The 17419-nt window shown below is 51.0% G+C and overlaps 1 protein-coding gene and 1 long non-coding RNA gene across 2 annotated transcripts in view; one reads left to right on the forward strand and one right to left on the reverse strand.

The window, feature by feature from the left end:
- CARPB (Carbonic anhydrase-related protein B) overlaps positions 1–17419 on the reverse strand; it is a 246824-nt gene that overhangs the window by 152109 nt on the left and 77296 nt on the right. The window lies entirely within an intron of this gene.
- Positions 3848–4609, forward strand: LOC140217113 (uncharacterized). Its single transcript, XR_011893615.1, has 2 exons — positions 3848–4050; positions 4321–4609. It is a non-coding gene; the product is annotated as an uncharacterized lncRNA (long non-coding RNA).

Raw genomic sequence — 17419 nt, forward strand, 5'->3', positions numbered from 1 at the left:
CGACAATTATTTCCCAACTAATTATTACGGAGTGTCCACATCTTGTCGCCGTGCGGTGTCAGATTGATGCACTTCGTAGCCGCTGAACTGCATGTATTGCGCCTTTCCTTGGCTGTACTCTCTATTATTACTTAGCACACTTTGTCGAAGAGGGAGTAAAGCTGTACCGCGTTACTTTAATTACAAAACCGCGGAGCAAACAGGGCGTCTCGCGCCGACCATGACTTCGAAAAGAAAAAACAAAAAAGAAAACATGCCACTGCAGAACCTCGAGCCATGACAGTGCTTCCACGAAGGCCACCTGCAGCTCCATTAGGCCCGCGCACGCGGGGCAGGGCACGCCTGAGTCCCAGATAGCGGATCCCAATTAACTGCGAGCTCGCGCTTGCCCGCCGGCTTTTATCTCATCGGACTTTGTGTGCCGTGCGAGTCGCACTCGAGTCGAAGAGAGAGAGAGAGCCTAGTCGAGTGCTCAACCCATGGCCCCAGCCCAGCAGTGCGAAACCGTCGAGGAAGGGCCGGACTCTGTCTTAATTACGCGGGCGTGCGACAACGGCACGGCACCGGCGTCCCATCTGCGGCGGCGGCACGGTGTTCAGCCGTATAAGCGCCGCAGCTTCGGCGCTATTCTCCGAGAGGCAGATCCACCGTACGTCCGGCCGACCAGTAGGCACGCGATACGCCCAGTGCAGAGCTGCGCTCCGAGCTTCTTCCTCCGAGCAAGAAAGCGGCCCGGAGTGTTTATGAGGCGGCGGCGGTGGTCGCGTGCCCCGAGGGGCTCGCGCGCCGGCTTCATCAATCTCTCGGAGTCACGCTTTTGTTGCTGGCGCCGGCGCGCAGAGCACAAGGTGCAACCCCCCCCCCCCCCTTGTGCATGAGCAGCGGCCGTCGCGTCTCCAAAGAGAGACGCGCCCATGGCGATAAGCCCGTTTCACCGTCTGCCGCCTCTATTCTTCCCTCCACCCCCCCCCCCTCCCCCGTCCCTTACACCAGCATCCCACCAGCGTCTCGCTTTCTCGACCGACTAGCTACTTTCGCTTACTTTCCCTTCGGCTTCCGGGTCGCGGCACGCTTTGGAGAGGTTGTAAGAGGGTGGAGACCCCTTGGGAGGCTGGGGTGGGGGATGAATCTGTTCCGTCAAGACGTCGGACGTCGAAGCACCTGCTGGCTCCGTCGGAGCCCCGCACGCCGTATTGGGTTAGGTGTGGTTTTGCGTGTTGCGCATGATTACAGCTCCTATCACGAAACGGACAAAGAAACGTAATACGACACGAAAACGAGCGTCGGGAATAACATTAACTAGCGGAACGAAAACAAAAGGGACCAATAGAGATGTTTGTCCGTTGGTGTGCTAGTACTCGTGCAACCAAGAACAAGTTGTCGATGTTGCCGGTATCAGTCGGCGAAAATTCACCGCCTCAAGCGTAAAGTAGACACGGCGAAAGAACGCGCGCACACGCGTTTCGTATGCGTGTCGGAGTGAGTCTTATACGCATGACGGTTTATGCGCTGAATGTTTCCGAACCTAGGCATTCGGGTGTCAAGGCGAGGGTTATAACTGCACGTAAAAGACAAAAATGGATTTGCTGAAAGCCGTCTTTCTCTAGAAGTCAGTACGCATTTCCCAAATGTTCTGTTCTGAAAAACTGCCGCGTGACTGCCAGACATAGATCCGTGTTGTCTGCTTTGTTTGCAGCGTCGGCAATCACAATATAAGAGCGTGCAACAATGTCTACCAGGATTCAGTTGAACGCCTGTGTTCAGTTCCTCGCATTTGCCTATTTCGCGTAATTACTGATTGTAACATCTCAATTTACGCAGTAACCTCTCGTAGCATGATCGAGAACTACACTGCAGCCGGAAAAGGATAAATCATGAGCTGATCTGCGATAGGGCGTCTTGTGTATGGCCTCGTTGTACTTCGCATGGTAGAGGATCAAAAATTCGGTAGTGCTGCTTCGAATTTCCATCGGCTGTAGATAGCGAGCGTTCAGGGTGTAACGCTCATCCGCATTACGCTACTTTCCATTAGGAAAGAATGCAGTGGAGCACAATGGCGAGCACGTTAATTATGCTTTATTTGAAAACATTAATTTTCTTCCTTCTACTGATTATATATATATATATATATATATATATATATATATATATTTAGTCATTGTAGTAACACAGCATTGCCTTCAAACGAAAAAGGCGACAGTCGCGGCCGAGCAGGCTAAACAGACGTTTTCCAAATACCTATTCATGCGGACGCCAGCGTTGCCCTGTGAGCACAACTTTAAACGAAGCTGACACAGTGAAAATACAGCAAGCTTTTCTTTCTCTTTTCCCTGAGAAAAAGGAGGGGGAGGCAGCTATTGTGCTAGTCGTAGTGAACACACGCGTGAAAGCCACGTCAGTTAAATTCTACTCTTCCGTACTAACAGCGGCACCAAGGACGCAACTTCGTCTGCGTTAGCCACTGTTTAGCACTCGAATTGATTTTGTTCGATAATTTTGTTGGGCTGAATGCCGAAAGAAACACCCCCTTGGTTGTTGTTGGCATTGCCACGGATCTCATGCTTAGCTTATAGCAACTATCGGAAGTGGGAAGAGACTACAGAACAAGCACGAAAACGGCATCTATTCGTGCAGATACGCTATAAAGCGAACAGTTTCGTCTTTCCGTGTGTGGTGAAGAGGAAGACGAAGAAGGCGCTCTTGTGTCGGCTGTGCGCGCGATCAGCGTTCGTCTACTGCCAGTGCAACTAGACTGTGCCTAGTGCTTTATAATAAATCATCTTATTACATTTGGTGGAAGGTGCTGCACTCCCCGACCTCATCCTGGAACTTCGCAGCCGAACTTTGACGACTGCTCCAGACACTACCATGAACGACGCTCCCAACAATCCGCTTGGCGCATCTGCCGCTCCTGTCATGTGCGGCGCCGTGCAACGGCAGCGGGACCCTCCTGTGTTTAGCGGATCAGGTGAGACTGACGTAGAAGATTGGCTCTCTACCTACGAGCGCGTCAGTGAACACAAGTAGGATGACCCGATGAAGCTCCGTAGCGTCATTTTCTATCTTGCTGACGTTGCGAACCTCTGGTTCCACAATCATGAACGGGAACTGCAAACCTGGTCCGCTTTCAAAACTGCGTTCGCGGAAGTCTTCGGTCGCCCAGCCTTGCGAAAACTCCGTGCTGAACAGCGCCTCCGCCAGCGCGCTCAACAACCCGGCGAGACTTATACTAGTTACATAGAGGATGTCGTTGATATTTGCGCCCGCGTCGATTCCACCATGACTGAAGAGGACAAGGTGAAGCACATCCTCAAGGGCATCGAGGACGACGCATTTCAAATGCTCCTGGCGCGGAACCCTACTTCTGTCGCAGCTGTCGTCACTCTTTGCCAGAGCTTCGATGAGCTGCGTCGACAAAGGGTCCTTGCGCGCAGCGCTCTCGCACCTGGCGACTCTCTCTCGGGCCTCACGCTTCGCTCAAACACTAAGCCAGCAGCATCGCTCTCTGTTGAGATTAAGGATTTCATTCGTGAGGAGGTGGCGCGCCAATTGTCTATGCTGCATCTCAACGATGGACCTCCCCAGCCTGACCCATCTCTGGCTGCTCCCATTAGGCGGGCCATTCGCGAGGAACTTGCTGGGTCTTTACCTTTCGCCCAACCCTGCCCTCCCGTGGCTGCACCTCTGACCTATGCCGAAGTCGCCGCGCGACCTGCGCCGCCGACGTTCTCGTTTCCGGCGCCAATGCGACTTCAAGCTGCACCTCCTCCCGCGTCGCCTCCCATTCCATCTCGACGCCCAGTACAGACCCCTTGGCGCACACGCGACAACCGACCCATATCCCTTTCGGCCCTGGTGTCCTAAATATAGGACACATAGCAAAACACGCGACATGAGGCTAGAAACCAACCAAAACTACCGAAACAAGAACCGAAACAGAACTTGGGACATCGCTGTTGACATGGGCATCAATGCCGATGTTGTTGTGGCGTTTGCAACGGCGGGAGACGACGACGACAATGGCGGACGGCGCGGGCGACGGCAGTGAAGGTAAGCGAGATTTTGCGATTGGTTTACTCAACGACTAATTTGCATGCTGCCCCTGAGAATTATATACGTTCTTTTTAAGACCTTCGAGATGCTAAAATCATAGAGCAGCTTCTACATTGGGCTTTATGTCGGTCACAAGAGGCCACGAATGTCGTGTCCTATATAAAGGACACCAGGGCTCAAGGGTTAGCGATCAGCGGGAGGTTTCACTGCGGGGCGTTCGGTGTTTACTTTTACGGGAGCAATAATTTCGCGTTGTTTTTTATGTAGGTGCGACAATACCTACTGCGTTGTTCTACTCGGCAAGGAGATTGCCTCGCTCAAGAAGGCCACGTCTCGAAGATCCGGATATTATCTTTGCTGCACTGGGCAACGGCGATATATCGGACATCGACGATGACGAAGAAGAGGTAGACGAAGCAGGTGAGCTAGACGATGCAGTGGACGGCGACTGGGACAACCAGCAGGAGCTATCTGACTCGTCTGACGAGGAAGAGCCGGATAAAGAGAGCGCTCGAGACTGTTTCTGTTTGAAAATAAACTTCAGATTGCAACTTTGTGTTTTGATTTCTGACAACCTCCAAGCCCTGTTGTCCTATATATAGGACATGATCCAATCTCGAACACCAATGAGTCCAAAAGGTAATATTTGATTGTAACATGCTTTTTGTTGGGTAATTAGAGTACTTAAGGCAAAAAAAAATTTTCCGCGCCATAAAAATAATTCAGGGCTGAAAGGGATATGCTTCGCTTGCGGTGTCGCCGGCTACGTTGCGCGCTTCTGCCATCGTCGCATGCCACCTGCTAACGCTACTGTCGCACCGCCTGGATATGCCTATTCCCACGATACTACCGGGCATGCGATGCTTCCCGACCACGAGTTTTCGCCGCCTCCTCGACGGCCTGTCGACACCCATCGTTCGCCATCACCACGTCGTCGCTCACTTTCCCCCTTACGTCGCCGCCAGTCACCTAGCGAGGGAAACTAGTTGCTGCAGTTCCGCAGGCACGAACTGCAAGCTTCGCGACTTCTACAAGGCCTGCACAGTCGCCACGCAATTTATTGGACGTTTTGGTCGAAGGAACCGCCGCAATTGCGCTTATTGATACTGGGGCTGCAGTTTCTGTTATCCACGAAAAGCTTTGTCACAACGCCGTTGTCTGGTATGCTTCTAAGCACCGCGACTGCGCAGCATATAGCCCCGCTTGCTCAATGTACAGCAAGGGTGGTCATCGACGGCATTGTCTATGTTGTTGAATTTCTCGTGTTGTCATCATGTTCCCATGACATTATTCTCGGCTGGGACTTCTTATCTCACCATCGTGCCATCATCGACTGTGCCCGGGCCGAAGTGGCGCTTTTCCCGCTTGCCGATGCCCGCTGCCTGACCCCTCTGAACCAAAAGCCTCCAAGCTCACTATTGTGTCCGATACGGACATACCACCCGACATGTGTGTGCTTGTGCCCGTCTCTTGCTCTACCGCGCCAGACGCTACAGTACTTTTTACACCGTCGCCTATTTTTCTACGTCGCAAGGCCCTACCTCCCCCATTTGCCGTCCTCACCACTATGTCTGGATTGTCCTCAATGCTTGTTTGTAACCCGTCTCACTACCCTGTGACGTTACTGCGCGGCGAATCACTCGGTCGTGTTCAGCCCCTTGACCCGCTTCACATTCTCGATGCTTCCGACGGCACGGTCTGTTATGAACTCGACGCCCTCACTTCTCCCGTGCCGTGCACGTCATCATCATCATCATTGTCGTCATCGTCGTCAGACGTTCTTGAATCTGTCGTAGACGCCGATCTGCCACCTCCATATCGCCAGCAAGTCCTCGCGCTTCTTCAGAATTTTCGCTCATCGTTTGACTGTGAACAACTATCTCTGGGGCGTACGGCAACCGTCACTCACAGCGTACGCACTGGTTCCCATCCTCCTTTACGCCAGCGACCATACCGCGTGTCGGCAGCCGAGCGACAGATAATTAACGAGCAGGTCGACGACATGCTGCACCGTGGCGTCATTCGCCCTTCTCACAGTCCTTGGGCGTCTCCTGTAGTATTAGTACGCAAGAAGGACGGGTCAATACGCTTCTGTGTGGATTACCGTCGACTTAATAAGATCACTCGTAAAGATGTCTATCCGCTGCCTCGGATAGATGACGCCCTCGACTCCTTGCAAGGCGCGGAGTACTTCTCATCTTTGGATCTTCGCTCCGGCTATTGGCAAGTGCCGATGGCAGATGATGACTGTGAGAAGACAGCTTTCATCGCGCCCGATGGCTTGTACGAATTTACCGTAATGCCATTCGGGCTCTGCAACGCGCCCGCTACTTTCGAGCGTATGATGGACACCATCCTTCGCAACTACAAGTGGAAAACATATCAGTGCTACCTTGATGATATCGTGGTGTTTTCGCCAGATTTCCCGACGCACCTCGTTCGCTTGCGTGAGATACTGACCTGCCTTGCCTCTGCTGGCCTCCAACTTAACATCAAAAAGTGCCGTTTTGCTGCTCGCAAGTTAACAATATTGGGTCACGTTGTATAGAAGGACGGTGTGCTTCCTGACCCAGCCAAGCTTCGCGCGGTCGCAGAGTTTCCGACCCCCACTACTCTTAAGGCGCTCCGCAGCTTTATAGGGCTCTGCTCTTACTTTCAGCGTTTTGTGCGCAATTTCGCGACTATCATCGCACCACTGACCAATTTGCTTTCCGCTACCAACGGCATCTCCGCGTGGTCAACTTCCTGTGACGAAGCCTTCCAGCAACTACGTCGCCTACTTACTTCGCCACCGATTCTTCGACACTACGATCCCACAGCGCCTACAGAGGTACATACGGACGCCAGCGGTATCGGACTTGGTGCAGTCCTCGCACAACGGAAAGACGGCTATGACGAGTACGTCGTCGCGTATGCGAGCCGCACTTTAAAGGCAGAAGCCAACTACTCAGTAACAGAAAAGCAGTGCTTGGCCATTATTTGGGCGCTCGTCAAATTTCGTCCATACCTATATGGTCGCCCTTTTGACATTGTCACCGACCACCATTCACTTTGCTGGCTGTCCTCGTTGAAGGATCCGTCAGGTCGCCTAGGCCGATGGGCACTCCGCTTACAAGAATATGATATCCGCGTTGTCTACCGATCGGGCGAAAAGCACTCTGAAGCCGATGCGCTTTCCCGATCGCCGCTACCTTGTGATGTGGCTTCAGTGTCTCCGCTCTTCGCATCCATGTCAGCCTTCAACGTCGCTGATATGCCGGACGAGCAGCGTAAGGATCCCCTGCTTTCAACTATGCTGAATTTCCTCCACGATCCATCCGCCACACCCTCCTCTCGAACACTTCGTCGCCAAGCCGCTCACTTTACTGTCCGCGACAACGTTCTTTACCGCAGAAATTACTTGCCTGATGGTCGCAAATGGCTCCTGGTGATACCACGACACATGCGTTCTGACATATGCGCTTATTTTCATGCTGCTCCTCATAATGGTCACGCCGGTGTTCTGAAAACGTATACTCGGCTAAGGCAGCGTTTCTACTGGCACGGCATGTATCACTTCGTGCGCCAGTACGTACGCGCTTGCACGGCGTGCCAACGGCGTAAAATTCCACAGCACCCTCCTGGTGAGCTACAGCCGCTGCCCTGCCCGGCTCGGCCCTTCGATCGCGTCGGCATAGACCTATGCGGGCCACTTCCCTGCAGCTCCTCGGGTAACCGATGGATAATTGTAGGTGTCGACCACTTGACGCGCTACGCCGAGACTGCCGCACTCCCGGCAGCCTCTGCGCGCGAAGTTGCGTTCTTCATCTTGCGGAACTTCGTTCTTCGACATGGCGCACCACGCGAACTGCTCAGCGACAGGGGACGTGTTTTCTTGTCCGCAGTCATCCAAGCCCTTCTCGCTGCATGCAGCATCGTTCCCCGCAAGTCTACAGCCTACCACCCGCAAACGAACGGCTTGACAGAGAGGTTCAACCGCACACTCGGTGACATGTTGACTACGTACGTCGCCTCGGATCACAGTAACTGGGACACTGTTTTGCCGTTCGTCACGTATGCCTATAATACGGCCACACAAGCTACCACTGGCTTTTCGCCCTTTTTTCTGCTGTATGGACGAGAGCCCTCGTGTACTATGGACACAATGCTCCCATACCGACCCGACGCTTCCGAATGCACGCCTGTGTCTGAAGCCGCCAAACACGCCGAGGACTGTAGGCAGCTCGCGCGAACCCTTACGACCGCTGCTCAAGGTCGTCAAAAGCTGCGGCGTCACAGTGGCGCGCTTACACCAGTTTTCCCGACTGGTTCCCTTGTTTGGTTGTGGGTCCCGCCTCACAGCCCTGGCCTTTCGACCAAACTCCTTGCACGCTATGATGGCCCCTACCGCGTCATAGACCGTACCTCCGCTGTCACCTACATTGTAGAACCTGTGACACCTTCACCTGACCATAGGCATCGCGGGCGTGACACGGTTCATGTCAACCGACTTACGCCGTACTATGACCCCCTCATCCTACCTACGCCGTAAGTCGCCAGGATGGCTCCTCTTCTCTCCCGGGGGCCATTGTGGTGAAGAGGAAGACGAAGAAGGCGCTCTTGTGTCGGTTGTGCGCGCGATCAGCGTTCGTCTACTGCCAGTGCAACTAGACTGTGCCTAGTGCTTTATAATAAATCATCTTATTACACGTGCCTTAATCGCGATGGTTGACAGATGGCGCTTGACGTTTTGAGTATCCTATTCCAATTCTTGTAATTTTATCTGCAGGCTGTGGAAGAGGATGCATGAAAAACGTCTCTTTCCTTCTCTCACCCCACTCTTTTTTTCTCTCTCTCTCTTGCGAAAACACGTTGTTTCCGTCGCTCTCTTTCCTGGAGCTAACCACGTGTTCCCTGCGGTCTTGCCCAGTTGTATTGCAAAGACAACTTCGGGCACTTGAGCACGCAGACTGAAATAGCGCATGTATGTTCAAAAGACCTGACCGCTCATGTTGCATTTTTTATCTCTTGTAAGAAACGTGGAACCACGACTTAGGCAAATGTTAGCTTGATTTACCGAACTTTACGAAGTGCGATTCCTAGAGTCGTCTCGAGAATGCTACGGCGTTGTAGACTTTTGCCGCGTGCCGCACACCCGCAGGTACCGCCAACATTTTTCGACGAATGCTTTTGGGCAGCCTTTTTAGAGCCGCAACGGCTCGTTTTGTATGTATGAGAGCGTGCTTGTACCTGCAGTGTGTATGCATAACAAGCGTGTACGCTGTGTGTGTCGTCCGTCCGTCCGTCCGTCCGTCCGTCCGTCCGTTCGTTTGTTGTTCGTTCGTTTATGGTCGGTCACAAAAGTTTGCGAGACACGGGATTTGCAAAAAAAGACCGGCGTTCCTGCAAACCAGGGGCACATTACGTAGAATCCAAGGTTCAGTGTGTAGTAGTGGTCTTCGCGGCGTGCACAGCAATTCATTAAATTAGAAGTGTCACGCAGAAATATCCGTTTGTCGTCGAACGCGTGTACCGTAATCTCTCGTGGCCGACTGTGCGTGCGTGTATCTTGTCTATGTAGCGTACGTGAGTACACACAGTGCACATGCAGGCGCATAAATAAAACTGGTGCACACAAAGGCACGCGCTCCCCCATGTGTGTTTTGTGTCTGTTTGCATGTGTGTATGTGTGTGTGTGCGCGCGGACAGTTGGGATCGGAGCTGTTTGATTGCACGAAAGGGGTTCTTTTCTAAAGCCCGGAATACATGGAGCGAATAACCGGCGTCCGAGCGACGAACTTCCTTGGGCGGCGAACGCCCGACGGCCGGCGTACAAAAATTTGACGGCCGCCGCCGACCTGCCTGTCCCAATATTTTCGTCGGGCCGCCGGAAGCGTCGAGCGCGCAGCGGCGGACGACAGCCAATCGGGAGGCGCCAGTTCCGGTCGCTAGGCATGCTGGTCTTTCGCGCGCGGGCCATTTCTCGTCTTCGGCAACCACGTTGGTGTCTGCGCTAGTGTTGGTGTATTTTTCAGTTATAAAAGCGGTATATGCCACCTTAAAAAGCGCTTATATTTGTTTCATCGTTTACCACAACGCGTATGCAAAGTCTGATAACACTGGCGCCAACACGGCGAACTCGCGGCGGCGTCCGCCCGGTGTTCGCCTCATGTATTGCTATGCAGCGCATCCTCGACGTCTTGCCGCCGCGCCGCGTTCGCCGTGACAATTCGCTCCATGTAGCCCGCGCTTAAGACTGCAACCTGAGTGAGTGGCAAATACAGCTCGATGTATAGGTCGAGGAAGGCTCCGAACTTACGCGGTATAAAGTGACGCACCTTTAGGATGTTTGCGTTTGCGTCTGAACCCAAACTTGAGAAAGAGCACACGGAGGAAACGCCAGTAGCAAAATGAATATGGGGCATGGTTCCTATTATACCACGACGGTAACATTGGGACGCGTTGTTTTATCGGTCCAGCATTGCGTTTACTCAGGTAGACATTTCAAAATACCATTGTGAAAACTGGGGCGCTAACGAAGTGTGATGAAGGCGCATTTGAGCGGGATGAAGAGAGGGCGACTGTTTAGTGAAAGCCGGAGAGGTCTGACGGAGTGGGCGCCTCCTCTGTAAATGCCTTCACTCGTTTCATGAACTGTGGTTGACCCTTTGTTGCCTGATTCTTTATTTATTTATTTATTTATTTATTTATTTATTTATTTATTTATTTATTTATTTATTACTTATTGTGTTATTTTGCATGGAGTACGACATTTGTCTCCATTGTGAAGTACTTCTATGTGAGATAAGAGCATCCCAAGTTTGTTATCCGACGATGAAATATGTGGTCTTTCTATAATAAAATGAAACGGGCGTATATAGTGCGAATAAATGCACTTATATTTGCAGGTCCTCTCAGTACGCATTTTTTTATTGGAAGGCGGGCTGTGTGGCATCGGATTTATTTATTTATTTGATTCATTTATTCACAATTTCTTGTAGCGACAATGAGCCGCTATTGTAGAGGGGAACATGATACATAATACAATCGACCAGAAAAGGAAACAAGCATAAATCAAAAGAAGGCAATTGAACAAAGTAAAGCGAGCGCAAGGAAAAAAAGTGAACATGAAAGTTGTACTGCGAAAGCAATGCACGTAGCATGCTTTCAGAATCGCAACCAGTAAACATTCTAGGGTGTAATTCGGTAAATGAAGTTTTTTTTTTTCTTAAACCCAGTGTTAATCTAGAGCTGACGTCTGCAATTTCTTCATCTGAATAACTACAGCCACGCCAGTTTATAATGTTATGATCAACCTAAGTTTTGCAAGAAGCCATCGACTACTACATCCGGCTACGGAGGGGATGCCCCACCAGTGACACGCAGCTGTCACGGTTGATGTTCACGCCTCATCATTCACTTCGCTTCAAGACAGCAACGTCGCCCTCCTGACCGTCCCGAAGTTACCAATTATCGACGAAAGAGTCCTTGTCGAGAACTCCGGGGGGGGGGGGGGGGGGGGAAGCATCGACGGCAGCTGGTTGCCTTCTATTGTGACGCGTTGGAGACAGGTGCACCCCGTGCACGAGCAGCTCGTTGAAGACATGAGCACCCCGAGCAGCACGCTGGCAACCAGTGAGGGGCGATAGAGGTGGTGAACGATTCGGCGTTTGTGATTGCCCAGTGGATTCTCTCAACGAATGAAAGAGAGGTTATTTAAGGCCGGCCTAGCCCCCGTGTTAGATCAGAACCGCTCGAGACTAGGATGGGAGTCACAACCATGTACCAATGAAGTCTGTTATACTTTTTTCATCATCACGATGCCCGGCTTCGTCGTCGTTTTCCTATTTTTGCGGTGCCTCACCCGGTCAAGATCGTATCAATAGGTGTGTTCACAGTTTTTGGAAACTACATGTGCAAAGTGTTGTGTTCTAATGCGCAAGAATGACACGCACACATGCTTTTGTTCGGCATCCGTGCATGACCTCATTATTCAGTTCCTATTTAGAAGCTCGGACTAATGATAATGACCATGATGACCCTCAGCTATGGCACGTACCCAAAAGGGGGACAGGCAAAGAATCCGAAAGCAGGAGGTAAAGTAAGAGAAATAACTATTCGAAGCGGAGGACCGGAGAAATGCAAAAGAAAGGAACTGAAATACAATTACAGCATGAGACCGAGCAGTCAGGCTAACTAACCTGGCATGTCTCGAAATTGCGACAACAGGCACCGACAAGGTTAAAGTGGAGGCAAACTGTCCAAAGTTGGAAAGCTACCGATCGTAGAAGAGGTTAAAGAAAGGCGACTAGAGCATTGAGCTGCACTTTGAGAGCGTGTGGAATAATGTCCGGCACGCCGCGTCGAACATTCCTCGATGTTTCTTTTTTCAAATTATTTTCTCGTGTGAGAAAAGGAGGACTGCGGCAAAACAAAAGTACGAGTAAACAAGTTCCTGAAAATAAAAGAAAGACAAGAACGGAAAATCTTCGGCGCTATAACAGCTTGAAATCGACCGTTCAGCAGGGATCGGAACCAAATGCGCGCGGCCTTAGAGGAGCGCAGAAAAGAATCCCAGAACACATTCGGCGCAAAACGAAACTAACGTTTAAAAACATAGAATGCACCCCGCCTCCTCCCCAGGAGCGCTGAAAGGACAAACAAAAGCGGGAGCGCAAAGAGGAAGAGAGAAACGTATAAGAGAATGGAATGGGGCAGAGAGTAAATCTGAAGCAAATGCGGCAAAAACGAAGCTAAAACGAGAGAGGTGAGTTAAAGAAGAAGTAGGCGCAGAACGAGAGCAAGCAGGGGGGGGGGGGGGGGGGAGGGAATGGCGAGGGGGCCAAAGGTGGTCCTTTGTCGAACACGATTGCCGGTGCCTCAGTCAATGATCGCTGCCGAGTGTTCGCTCTCACTACGGTTTCGAGAATTTCAGCGCGCGGTGTTCTTCTCCCCCCTCCCCCCCCCCCCCCCCACTCGTCGGACCCTGATCACCGATTTCTTACCCCCACCGCTACACTCGGCCTGCCTTTTTTCCCAACAATATTCCCCGCTTTCTCAGTGTAAAGAAGGAAAAAGGAGGAGTAACCATGCGCGTTTCTCTTCGAGAGTCCTTCTGACCGTCGAGTTGAGTTTCCTTTCTTCTCACGCTGCTCCAGCCCACCTCCTCTGCACGGCGGCTTACACCGGTGCTCAGGAGAACATCTTGAGCTTGTTACGTGGCTTCTCCTTCTTCTTTGTCCTGCTCTTCGGAAGCCGGCATTGTTTGGGTCCCGCTGGGAGTTTGTCGGTCCGGAGCAATTTTTCTTATCGTCTTTCTGTGTTTCATTTGCCGGTCGGGCAGGTCAGGGTACGCCTGATTGTTGGGAAAGAACGTTTATTTGCGCTGCCCTACCGGCAATAGCCCGGAGTGAAGACCCCTCCCAACCGCAGCCACTCCCTGAGTTAGGTAAGTGTGCACTGAGGAGGGTTTTGCTCGAGATTGTGATCGAACTGGGAGCGGAGGAAAATAAGATGCCCCGGACAATTGTCTCCTGCTCCCTTCCACAGCTCGGAATGCTTCGGGCGGGCCCGGATTTATTTTTGTCTATTTGACCAGCTACTAGCCTACTAGACTATTTTCGTACGCATTCCTTGAATTGTTTAAATAAAGGTCATTTTTGATTGATTGATTGATTGAATGAAAAGGGTTTATAAATAATTGGTTTTCAACAACTACTGCAGTTCTTCGTGTCCATCGGAGTCTACTGTGGGGGCTGGTTTTGCTGTAGAGTGGTGGTGGTGGTGGAGGGGGGCGGGGGTATGATGATGATGATGATGATGATGATGATCGCTAAATGTATTAGGGTCAGTTTTAGATTTTGGCATACTCAAAGTTAGTGGACGCAAACCGCCGGTCTTACAAAAGAGCCCCGAATGAGTACAAAAGAACGCAAGCCAGGCGTGGAGCGTTGCGTACGCAGGAGGAGGAGCAAAGAGAGGCGGCAGGGATCTTAACAAGAAATGCGTCTGGTTGGCTATCCTAGACTGGGGGACGGGAAAGAGGGAATAGAAATTGTGCAAAATCTAAAACTCCTTATTGGTACCTACCGACTCTGGAGATGGCCAGGAGTCGGGCGGATTTCAGAAATTAGTTTGAGGTATTAATTATTGGATATTAACTTATTAAAATAAGGGAAGGTTATTAGAGATAATTTCTTAATCAGTAATTCTGATATAAAACAAAAAAGAAGAAAAGAAAAAAGACAATGAGCTGGAGAGCGCGGCGGGCATAGAGTTTCTCACCATATTGCCTAGAGGGAAATATAGTGCCACCATCTATACGGGAGTTTTCTAACGAGCGATGTGCCATCGTGAGAGCGTCGGTATGTGGGTGTGCGACGCTTGTGTTGGCTGGTGTTGAACGACGCTTCATCTTAAACGGGGAAATGACTACACAAAAAATGCATTCTTCCAAAAATAAATCTTCATAGAAGGTTTTCATTCACCCATATTACATTTTTCATAGACGTTTACTCACCTACAAAGCATGATCAAGCAAAGAAAACCAAGAACAGACGTCAAATTATTCTAATTGCAGTTGGAATCTTGTCGTCTGCCTTCCAACTTTAGCGGCCCGCTGGCGCTTCTTACGTTTCATATTATTGTACATCCAATCGCAAGTCTTCATAATTAAACAAAACATGTTTTCATGCAGTAATGAAGCTAAACCAGATTTTTACGGGCTGTTTTAGTAGGAAATTAATCATTGTTACAGACAGAACGGTGCTAGCCAGGCGCTTCTTCAAGGTGTTCCGGCTTTCCGAGAACGATGCCAATCCGAAGTCACCATATACCGGCATTCGCATGCGCACAACAGCGCAGCAGCGCCAGATTTCCCGCTAGGCAATATAGTGAAAAACTCTATGGCAGCGGGGACAGATCTTCCTGATTCTCTCCTTCTTTGTCAGGAGCGGGAAGAGTAAATTAATTCCAGAGAAGCGCATACACTCACCCTGCCCGCACCCCAATTGTATAGTTGGCTTGTTAGTCCTGCCAAGCTTGAATCTCCTTGATTTCGTTCGTATTCTAGACCGCGCTGTGCAAGAGAACACAGTTGTGCCGCGTGAACTCGAATGGCAGAGCAGTGGCAATTGTGCACAGAGACAGGAGAGGCCTTCTTGTGAAAAGTAGGTGTTAGCTGAGCCACACGCTTACCACGGCGCTACCGGTGGAAAAATTAAGCTCACACACGAGCGCGCACAGACACGCTAAAAACAGGCGTGCACAGGCAAGCTTGCAGCGCTATAGCTTCAGTTCCCGAACGAAGCCGGTTCTTTTCTCCGGAACGAAAGCCAAGAGCCTCCGTGCAAGTCATTAGCTGCGCCGCTTGTGGCAGTACTTTCGCAACGTCGGCGGCCTGCTTCCTCGCGTGTTCGCAAATATACGGAGATGCCGCACATGCTTAGCTACCGAGGAAAAGAACAAAAAAAGAAAAGAAAACGGGAGAATGCTGCGTACGAGAGACGTCATCTGCGGTGAGCTCGATAATCAATTACGTACGTACGGCGATATAAGAAAGCGTAAGCGCCGACAAGAAAGTAGCCGACAGCCACGGCGCAATCGCCGGTGGCCGGGAAAAAGGGGTCTCGCGACGGCCAAATTCTGAATGACCGAGAAGGGTATCCGAGAGAGGGGGGGGGGGGGGGTGATGCGGGCTGGCGAGGGCGGTGTGAGTACACCGACCTCACAAAAAACTGTACCCAATGGAGCGACCGCTCATCCTCGCCACCGTTGACACACGATACCCGACCATAACAAAAGGGCATCCCTTCGTTCTATTACGCTTGTCGAGAGTGAGGTGGCGTCGACGAGATGAAAAGAGCCCGCTCAGTGTTTCGCGTGGCTCCGGAGAGGGAGGAGAAAGAAAGAAGGGGGGGGGGGGGGGGGGGGGAGAGCGAGGCCTCTCGCTTTGGCGCGGCGCGGAGTGTATAATACGCGTGGTGGTGTCGGAACGCGCCATGAATACCACAATCGAGTGGCCTGCCTACGAATGCCCCCGGCGTCTGGAAAAAGCGGTAGGCGCTACCGAATAAGGACGACGGGCTCCCAGATCGAAGCGGCCCCCCCATCCACGTGCCAAATGGGAGGAACCGAATGGGGACCGGCCGAACGAGGGAAATCCGAGGTCGCCCCCGATGGTTGCCGTGTCGTAAAGGTATATATGGTAATGGAGGAGTCTCTTTTTTTTTCGGTTCAACGTTCGTGTGAGCTGCGTATACGCGCGCCATTTCGGTCGCTCACGGCGACCAGATGCGGGGCAAATGGTCGAGTGCACGACCTGCAGTCATGCCGGAAGCCCTGGCTTTTTATCAACCCTGACATCATGAGCTTGCTCGTAAGTAACCACGCGCGCAATCGGTGAATGCTCGGGCGAAGTTACTTTGTTTAGCCACACAGACAACACGCGGTTGCTTCGTGTACTTGGGCTCCTTATATTTTCAGTCTTTTCTTTCTCGTTTCGCCGCCTATCTATTCGTAAGTGCCCACGAATATGGGTCGATCGGTTGCAATAGCGGTAGTGATAAAGACGCACAAAAACGCATTTATCTTTTTCGAGCGCCCGTGGAAAGCCAGGAGACCTCCTTCACTTCAGTGAGCTACCTTTTGCAAAAGCACGAGAGCTAGTCTCCTTGTTCAAATCCTATCATCATTATGGAGCGCTTGTCTGCATCTTTCAGGTACTATAGTAAACTAAAGCAAACCGAACACAGAAATTCAAATCGCAACTTTCAAACTCTTATATAACGACCTTAGACAAACGTTTACGGTGCGATTGTTATATACAGTCTTGCTATCTTCCGTGGAGAAAAATTAGCAAACGTGGAATCTGTTTATATCAAAGAAAACTACGCGTAGTAGACAAATTTTTTCCCCCTTTTCCTTGAACTGTTTCTCTCCATCACTAATAAGGCCGTTGTCATTGTAAGAGATTGCGTAGACCTGCCCCAGTCCACATTCCTCAGTGTTGGCTTCCCATATACTTCTAGCAGACTTCCTGCACACTTACCTCGAAAACATGAGAGCATGAAAAAGATAAATAAATAAATAAAAATGCCGCCCCTCATCGCTGCGTTCATGCCTTCAAGAGGCTTTATGGCTTCTGGCAGCGGACACCTCGAGTTCAATATATGCCGTGGCCAGTTCGTTTCGAGTGAGTTATTTTACACGAATACCGGTCAGTAAATCTGTCTTGTTCAATGTAGAGAATAACTCGCTTTGTCCACGTTCGACTGTACATACGACATTCTAGATTACAGCTTCTTCACCGTGTGTGTCAACTTTGTGTATGTGCACGGTGATGTTCTGTTTACTTATCGCATCTTTTTTTTTTCCTGTCCTCGACGCG

Source organism: Dermacentor andersoni, chromosome 4 (assembly GCF_023375885.2).
Source record: "Dermacentor andersoni chromosome 4, qqDerAnde1_hic_scaffold, whole genome shotgun sequence".
In the NCBI taxonomy this organism is placed as follows: Eukaryota; Metazoa; Arthropoda; class Arachnida; order Ixodida; family Ixodidae; genus Dermacentor; species Dermacentor andersoni.